Consider the following 9,958-nt stretch of genomic DNA (forward strand, 5'->3'; position numbering starts at 1 on the left):
TTCCCTTTAGGACTAGTAGTCCCAAATGCCTTCGGGACTGATAGGATTGGGATGGGTAAGAGCGTGCAATAAGTAATGAAACTATTCCGCGTTTTAATACCTTAATAGGGTGGGAAATGATAGATATGGATATGATGACCGGTGCGCTAATACCACGTTCAACCCCTCTTATGAGGAGTGATTACTGGGTATTGCATTGATGTGATCCATATTATTTGTAAACCTAGGACTCCCTTCCATTTACTTGTGTATTTTATTACTTTTTCAGAATTTTCAAACTATTTCCTCAAAATTTCTGCTTTCTTTGTTTCTTCAAACTTTAATTTATTTGCAGCCATAATGTGACAATTCCTTATATTGAAACCTTTATTTGATTACTTGTTACTAGAACTTAAAGTCACAATTGTAGCCTGGCCGGGAACCACACTAGTGGATCTTGAGGGGTGCCTAGCACCTTCCCCTTGGGATAATTTGTAGCCCTTACCCAATCTCTGGTTTTCTAGATCAATTCCTTCCTAGTGTCCTAATGCACTTTAATCATTAGGTGGCGACTCTTCAAAATGCAAACCCAATTCTCAAAAGGGAACGAGTTGTCCTCCCAAATATCATAAATCCGATTTCACGAGAAAAGGGGGGCACGAATGGCACCAGACACCGCTGTCAGGCAAGCCAACCAAAATACTTAATTAAATTCTCATTTTAATAATTTTGAAAACTATGATTTTCCTTCGATTTTACTAGTAAAAGATAATCATTTCAAATTGAATATGAATGTTAAGTAGTTAATACAAGATAACCCATAATCATCCCAGAATCCGGTGTCACAAGTGCATGAGCATTTACTAGGAAATGACATAAACCACAGTAATTGTCCGAAATACAAGTGGACAAAAATGAAAATACAGTACAATAATGTGAAGGAGACTCTGCTGGTTGCGGGTCATCTCGATAATTGTAGCTCACCCAAGTCTCCATATCAACCATGCCTCTATGCCACTAAGCCACTAGCCACATATGAACCTGTGCAACAAAAATGCATAGCAATTGTACTATGAGTACGAAAACAACATGTAGCCAATGAGTATCCCGTCTAATCTCGAAGAAGTAGAAACGAAGGTCGACTTCGACACTTTCTGGTAGTCTAATAGTAATATTATTAATGCGATGAATCATGGATTTATTAAGAACAACAGTAAATTCAAATATGTCACGAAATAGGTAAGAATTCCTTTTTATTAAAAGTCTCCGGATTCATAATCCATTAATTAACAATTATCTCAAGTTAGGGAGAGCAAATATCAATATCAATAACTCTCAAGGCAAGCAATACAAGCATGCGCAAATCATGCCGAGGTCGTACGACCCGATCCAACATAAATGTAAAATGTGCACTGTCGAAGGTCGAGCGGTGCGAACCATAGATGCATATATTACCCCGCTCGCGAATCATACATGCGACGTGGTCAAATTTAAATAAACAATCACCCTGCTCGCGAATCATACATGTGACGCATGTACACATAGAAATACATGCTCAAACAGCCAATTAAGAATTTATCGAGGAACATTTATCCAAATAAAAGCCAATTCATTTTTTTAACGATTCAAGAAAATAAAGTTTAATCCTTTTAGAAATTCATTTAACAATTCGATAGGATTTAAGCAACTCACCTGCCAACAAGATTTCAGATATTCCAAGTATAGCATGCTTTTAGGTCCTAGACAACCCGGACCTACACATAATAGTAGCTACGCACGGACTCTCATCACCTCGTGCATATGTAGCCCCCACAAATAGGAGCACATAACCAATTATATCACATATGGGGACAATTCCCTCTTACAAGTTTAGAAAGGAGACTCACCTCGGTCCAAAATTTCCATAACCGGCTTTCAAGCCCTTCCAACGACTCCAATTGATGCACAACGCCCAAAAACTATTCAAATAACGGGCAAACCAATAAAAATTCACTCTAATACTTGTAAAAATTCAAATTATATTAGTTCCCAACTCCGCTCAAAAAGTTGACCAAAATGCCCTCGGGCCCACGTGCCCGGATTCCGAAATTTCTCGAAGATAAATTCTACCCATAGCTTTACTAACTCAAATATACAATTTGCTCAAATTTTTATGCTCAAATTCAAGGTAAAAGTCCAAAATACAAAATTCTAGGTCTTTCCCAAAAATCCCAAATTTTTACTAATTTTCCATGTCTAAATCCATGTAAGATCGCATATTTAACTCAAAAATAGGAAGAAATCACTCACCTAGTGTTGCTTGGTGAAAATCTCTCCTTGAGCTCTCCAAAATCACCCAAGCCAAATGAAAGAAATGGGCCAAAACTCGTGTTTAAAATAATCTGTCCAGGCTTCATCGAGTTGTACCTTGTGTTGTGCAGGTTGTACATCCTATTACCATTTTTCCCTGTTGTACACCTTCTGTTAAAATGCTCATAGCTCCTTGTGGAAATATCTAAATGACAAACGGTTAATTGATATAGAAACTAGACTCGAAGATCTTTCATATGATAGGTTGTATACCATATAAATCTATATATATTCCGAGATATGAGCTTCTAAAGTCGGCTCCATGCATCAGAAAATTCTATCGAAACTGCTCCACCAGCCATCTTCAATTGATCATACTTTTCTGATAAAATGTCCAAATCATTAATGGTTTAACTTTCTGGAAACTATAATGCAAGGAAAACAAATTTTGCGTTCTGCAAATTTTCAGATTCCTTATAGAGTTCGAGATATAATCTTCCAAAGTAGCCTCCTCGATTGCACCATTGTTGTCCAAAACAGCAGCTGCAGCAGAAAAAGAAGCAGCTTAAAATTTCCAAAATCGATCCGTTAGCCTTCCGAAATCCAATCGAGACCCTCAGGACTTCAACCAATTATACCAACATGTCCCAAAATACAATACGAACATAGCCGAGGCATTAAATCACATCAAACGACGTCGAAATCATGAATCGTACTCAAATCCAAACTTTATGAACTTAGAAATTTCAAACTTCTACATTCGATGCCGAAACACGTCTGATTGACCTCAAATTTTGCACACAAGTCATATTCGACATTACAGACCAGCTCCAACTTTCGAAATTAGAATCCGACCCCGATATCAAAAAAGTCAAACTCTCGGTCAAACTTCTCAAAAACCTTCAAATTTCTATCTTTAGCTAAATGACTTCAAAATGACCTACGGACCTCCGAATTCACTTCTGATCGTGCTCCCAACTCCAGAATCACCATACAGAGCTATTCCTAGACTCGGAATCCCAAACGGACATTGATAACCCTGAAATGCACTTCAACCCAAACTTAAGAAATTCCTCCAAAATGCTAACTTCCACAATAGGCGCCAAAATATTCCCGGGTCTTCCAAAACCCAATCTGGACATACGCCCAAGTCCGAAATTATCATACAAACCTTCTAGAACCTTCGAATCCCGATTCCGAGGACGTTTACTCAAAAATCCAATCATAGCTAATTCTTTCAACTTAAAGCTTCCGAAATGAGATTTCTCTTTCCAAATTAACTCTGAACTCCATGAAATTCAATTCCAACCACGTGTGTAAGTCATAATACCTGAAATGAAGCTGCTCATGGCCTCAAACTGCTGAATGGCACGCTAGAGCTTAAAATGACCGATCGGGTCGTTACATGTTTATTCCAATAAAAATTCTCTTTTAATGATTTAAGAAAAATAAAATTTAATCCTTTTAGAAATTCATTTACTAATTCGATAGGATTTAAGCAATTTAAATGTCAGTAAGATTACAAATATTCCAAGTATAGCATGCTTTTGGGTCCTATACTACCAGGACTTAAACATAATAGTAGCTACGCACGGACTCTCGTCACCTCGTGCGTACGTAGACCCCCACAAATAGGAGCACATAACCAATTATTTCACCTATGGGACAATTCCCTCTTACAAGGTTAGAAAGGAGACTCACCTCGCTCCGAAGATCCATAACCGACATTTCCACTCTTCCGAAGACTCGAATAGATGCACAATGCTCCAAAACTAGCCAATAATTATGAAAATCCATTAATATATGTTCAATTACTCATTACAATCCAATTTATAACAATTCCTAACCCCGATCGAAAAGTTGACAAAATTGCCCTCGGGCCCACGTGCCCGGATTCTGAAATTTTTTGAAGATTAAGTTTACTCATAGCCTCACGAACTCAAATATATAATTAACTCTCAATCCCATACCCAAATTCGTGGTGAAAATTCAAGAATATCAAATTTCTAGGTCTTCCTCAAAACCCCAAATTTCTACAAATTTCCTTGTCTAAATCCATATATAAACCTTGTATTTACTCAAAAGACTAGAGAGATTGCTCTGATGGTAAGCAACCTCCACTTCCAACCAAAATGTTGTGAGTTCGAGTCTCCCCAAGAGCAAGGTGGGAAGTTCTTGGAGGGAAGGATGTCGGGGGTCTATTTGGATACAGCCTCTCTACCCCAGGGTAGGGGTAAGGTCTGCGTACACACTACTCTCCCCAGACCCTACTAAGTGGGATTACACCGGGTTGTTGTTGTATTTACTCAAAACTAGTAGAAATCACTTACCTCATGCTTGGTGATGAAAATGGCACTCCAAAGTTGCTACTAAATCGGCTCCCATGGAAAATGAAGTGAAAATGAGCCAAAACTCCGATTTTTAAAAGAACACTGCCCAGGCGACCCTTCATCGCGAACGCGGAACATCCCTCGCATTCACGAAGCTTAGAAATTTCTTGCCTAGAAAATCCTTCTCCACGTTCACGACCCGCTGATCGCGTTCGCGAAAGCCAACTGCCCAGACCCATCGCGTTCGCGTAGGCCAAATGGCCTTGGGCCTAGCTCTCCCTTACCTTCCTCTTGTTCGCATAGCCTTGGTCGCGTTTGCAAAGGCTAAACTCAGCAGCCCCATTTACTCCTCTTCGCGAACGCGGCACTCCCTTCGCGTTCGTGAAAAAGGAAACCAGACACCAGTAAACAGCAGTTCCAAAATAATCCAAAATGCTCCGAAACCACCCCGAAACACACCCGAGGTCCCCGGGGTCCCGTCTAATCACACCAACCAATCCTACAAAATAACATAGACCTGCTCGAGGCCTCAAATCACATCAAACAACTTCGAAATCATGAATCACACTCCAATTAAAGCTTAATGAACTTTGGAATTTCAAATTTCTATATTCGATGTCGAAACCTATCAAATCACGTCCGATTGACCTCAAATTTTGCACACAAGTGATATTCCATTACGGACCTACTCCAACTTCTGGAATTGAATTCCGACCCTTATATCAAAAAGTCCACTTCCGGTCGAACTTTTCAAAAACCTTCAAATTTCTATCTTTAGCAAAATGACTCCAAAATGACCTATGGACCTCCGAATTTACTTCCGATCGCACTTCCATTACCAGAATCACCATATGGAGCTATTTCCAGACTCAAAATCCCAAACGGACATCGATAACACTGAAATGCACTTCAACCCAAACTTATGAAATTCCTTCAAAATGTTAACTTCCACAATAAGCGCCGAAACATTCCTGGGTCTTTCAAAACCCAGTTCGGACATACACCCAAGTCCGAAATCATCATACGAACCTGCTGGAACCTTTGAATCCCGATTCCGATGTCATTTACTCAAAAATTAAACCTTAGTCAATTCTTTCAACTTAAAGCTTCGGAAATGAGAATCCTCTTTCCAAATCAACTCCGAACTTTCCGGAATTCAATTCTGACCACGCGTACAAGTCATAATACCTGAAGTGAAGCTGCTCAAAGCCTCAAACCGCCAAACAATACGCTAGATCTTAAAACGATCGGTCGGGTCATTTCACATATATAGATGCATACTGCTACATTCTGAGAAAAAAAATTGACAAAGAAAATCGCCAACTCAAACAAGATTTGTGCACAAACCACTTTAAACTCCAATGTTTACAAGGTACCTGAAGTAGATAACAGTACGTAGCAGAACAGCAAAATCCTATTTCAAGTCTTACAGCACCCTCCACTTATCAAGTCGTTCTACCAAGGTAAATTCCTGAATACGAAAAGTTATACAATTAACATTACAAAGAAATGAGGGAAAACAGATAAATACAGGAAAATAAAAGGATTTGCCCAATCTTGGGCCATCCAGAAATAAATCATGAATGTGAGTTAACTCAAAAAACGTATCTCAAGTAGAAAAGCACACATATAGAGGAAATGATTCATTTCCGTATGCACACGGAAATAGCTTCATAGAATTGTAAGGAAAACAGTATATGTACAGGATTCTCTAATTCCTTATTCTGCACCGGGGATTTATGCACAAATTTTTATGAATTTTTGGCTGAACTCCACCATTAGAAAAAGTCTATTTTGATTGTCAAATTTACAAACAAGAAAAAAAACCAATGACATAACCCCCACATCAATTTACATACAAAATTCAAGTGTCTATTTATATAAACAAAAGAGTAGAAAGAGAGGGATGCAGCAAAAACAATTTCGAGATAATTTAAAACTTACCTAATCAAAGAGGCTGTGTAATGGTTGCTCTAGGTGTAGGTGTGTTAATCGGAGACCAAGAGAGCTGGTTTGTTGCTGCAGCTATAGCGAAGAAGAAGGATGAAGCGCCCAGATCCACTTCCAAGCAGGGATGCTAAGAAAGAGAAAGAGAAAAAGAAAGGTAAAAGAAAAAGAGAAAGAGAAAGGTGTGAGTGAGGCGGAGAAAGAGAAAAGAGTAAACAAAGTTAGGGCTTTTGCTGGAAAAGCTAATTGTGACTATTACACTTTTTTACTTAATGTAATTATCAATAAATTTCCTAAAAAGTTATTAATATTAATTAACGATATTGCTAATATAATTTTACTTACTTTAGTTGTCAATTTAAGATAATTAAACAATCACTAATCTTTGTCAATTAATTAAATTCTAGCTAACAAATTACTATGAATCAATGAAAATCAAACTAATGTTTTACAAAAACCTAACATGGCTAATCAATCATTAATATTACTTAAGGATATTACTAATACACATCTGCTTTCTAATGAATCAGTAATAGTTTTTAAGACTATACTAATATGTACTTAATTAGTATAATTATCAATGTATAGGCTAATGAATCACTAGCGTTACTTCAGGATACCACTAATATTACTTAACGATACCACTAATAAACTCCACTAACTTTAATTATCAAGCTAAAGAAAAACAATCACAAACATTTCTCACAAATATCATCAATACACTTCCATTTAGTGTATAATTATCAATGTATCGGCTAATCAATCACTAATGTTACTTATATAAGGATACCACTAGTTCACTAATTGTTAACGTTACTTACGGACACCATTAATATACTTCTACTTACAGTAATTATCAATTTAAGTTGTGTGTGTGTGTGTGTGTGTGTGATTAAGATAGCTAATGTTATATATATATAAAGCTATATTCGATATAACATTAGCTATATTCGATATAACATTAGCTATATTAAGATGTCTATATAGTATAGTATAGTATAGTATATCGAATTATAGTATAATCAAGCCTAACATTACTTAAGGATACTACCAATGCAGTTCTACTTAGGTTATTATCAATTCATACACTAATCAATCATTAACATTTCTTAAGGATACTTACATTTCTACTTAGTATTATTATCAATGTATAGACTAAAGAATCATTAAGTTACTTAAGGATATATATAAGATATATATATATATATATATATATATATATATATATATATATATATATATATATATATATATATATATATATATATATTAAATATCAATTATTTAAACTCTCTTTATTATTTACACACATAAATATTATTAGATTTATATTTTAATTTGTATAAAAGAGTATTTCCGACCGAATTCAGTCGAAAATATTGAATTATAATTATTTTGGTTGGTTAATTAAATATATATAATTTTTGTCTTGGGCGGGAAACAAAAATATTAAACTTTCCAACCGAATTCGGTAGGAAATTTGAAAAAAATTAATAAATAATTATTTTTTACATTATATAGAAGTATGAGACCAATTTTTCACCGAATTCGGATGGAAATTTAGTAAATTTTTAATAAATAATTAATTTTGTACATTATATACAGGGGAGGCTGAATAGTTGATCAATTTCCGACCGAATTTGGTATATTTTTGTACGTATGACGAAATTTGGTCGGAAATTTGGTATATGTTTAATAAATAATTATTTTTGTACGTATGACGAAATAGTTGACTAATTTTCAATTGAATTCAGTCGGAAATTTGCTAACTTTTGAATAAATAATTATTTTTGTACATAATATGCAAGGATGACCAAATATTTGACCAAGGAAATTTTATTTTTTTGCTGGCAGTCAATTTTTATTGTCTTTTGCGACCAAATACTCTTATTTCCAATCGATTTCGGTCGGAAAGCCTTGGACGAAAATCACCTAACTTGTAGTAGTGTTTGGGCCTGCTTCATGCTCTTTATAGTTTAACTTCTATTATATTTATGTGATTTATATTCAATTCTTGGTCTATAATAATTATTGTAAACAAACATTAGGGTGATTAGTGAAAAAGGGTGGGTAGTCACATACTGTGGGTAAAGTTGGGGTAGATAACATGCCTATAGGGTCCATTTCAATTCAAATGTGTTTTGTTAGATGACATGCCTATAGGGTTCATTTGGTTCAACAAATGTGTTTGTTGGATAATATACCTATATGATCTTCTTTGGTCCAAATAATTATGCTTGCTTTACTTTCACACAATTAGAAGTCATGCCTATAAGATCTAAATCAATTTTAATAATAGAGATCATGCATATAGGGTCTAAATCAGCTTTAATAGAAATCATACCTATGGGGATTTCGATTTGGTCAAATAAATTCTACTTGCTTCGCATTATGTTTAATTAGCAATCATGCTTTTAAGATCTAAAACCAGTTTAGTTTAACTTTAACTCATGTTTGTAGACTCTAAATAGGTTTAATTAACTAATATGTTCGTTTCTTTAATATGTTTTCAACGCTGCCTTAATTAATATTACTAAAGAGCATGCTTATAGAGTCCAAATTGCCCGTTTAAAATTGTTCACTGTCTCATTGCATTCCTGATTAGTGACTAGATACCATGCTAATAGGACATCACTATTATACGCCTAGGCAAGCCTATAGGGCGATTAAAAATCCTGCAACTGTAAAACTATGCTCTGTTATCTGTGATTGCTCATATTCAATAGGTTTAAAATCAGTAGGCAAGCTGAATAGGTCTTTGACACTTTGGTCCAAATTCAATACCGCATATTCTCTGCTCACCTAGATATCATGTTTTATGGCTTCTCTTAAATATCTGAAAAACTGTTGTTTGAGACGTGCATTTACTTGCTCTGTTTGTGGAGGTAAAATGTGAGCCTTTAATTGTTCCCTCTTTAATGCAGCCCTAATTGTTTTCGGTTGACGCTTAGATTTTTATCCTTTAAGTACCTTAGAATGGTCTAGAACTACCTAAATTAGGGGTCCTAAATACCTCTAGGGCCACAAGGAAGGAACGAGTAGTGCACGCATAGAATATTTTTCGAGATTGCTAGAACGCTTTAGGCTATGACCAAGGGGAGAGAATTGGGTAGTAAGGATATGATGACTACGCGCTAATGTCACGTGTAGCCCCTCACTAAGGAGTGATTACCGAGCATTGTGTGGGTATGATCCTGTAGCTAACCAACCTAGGACCTCTTTTTTCCAACTCCGTTGTTTAATTAAATTTACTTTTCTTTACATATGTGCAAATTGTTCTAACCTTTTCCCTTGTTTTCATTACTTGAACCATACATGTACTTAAAATGTCAAAACATGCCTTTATTTGCGAGTATGTGTTAAAACTGTTTATTTGTTAAAATGACTAGTTCACATTGTTTAAGTTCGTCCGG

The 9,958-nt window shown here is 35.7% G+C and overlaps 1 long non-coding RNA gene across 1 annotated transcript; it reads right to left on the bottom strand.

The window, feature by feature from the left end:
* Positions 1-743: 743 nt before the first annotated feature.
* On the bottom strand, positions 744-6,771 carry LOC107763410 (uncharacterized). Its single transcript, XR_001643017.2, has 3 exons — positions 6,543-6,771; positions 5,975-6,069; positions 744-1,020 (listed from the first exon to the last, which is right to left on the bottom strand). It is a non-coding gene; the product is annotated as an uncharacterized LOC107763410 (long non-coding RNA).
* Between the last annotated feature and the right edge of the window lie 3,187 nt (positions 6,772-9,958).

This window comes from Nicotiana tabacum, chromosome 8 (assembly GCF_000715075.1).
Source record: "Nicotiana tabacum cultivar K326 chromosome 8, ASM71507v2, whole genome shotgun sequence".
NCBI lineage: Eukaryota > Viridiplantae > Streptophyta > Magnoliopsida > Solanales > Solanaceae > Nicotiana > Nicotiana tabacum.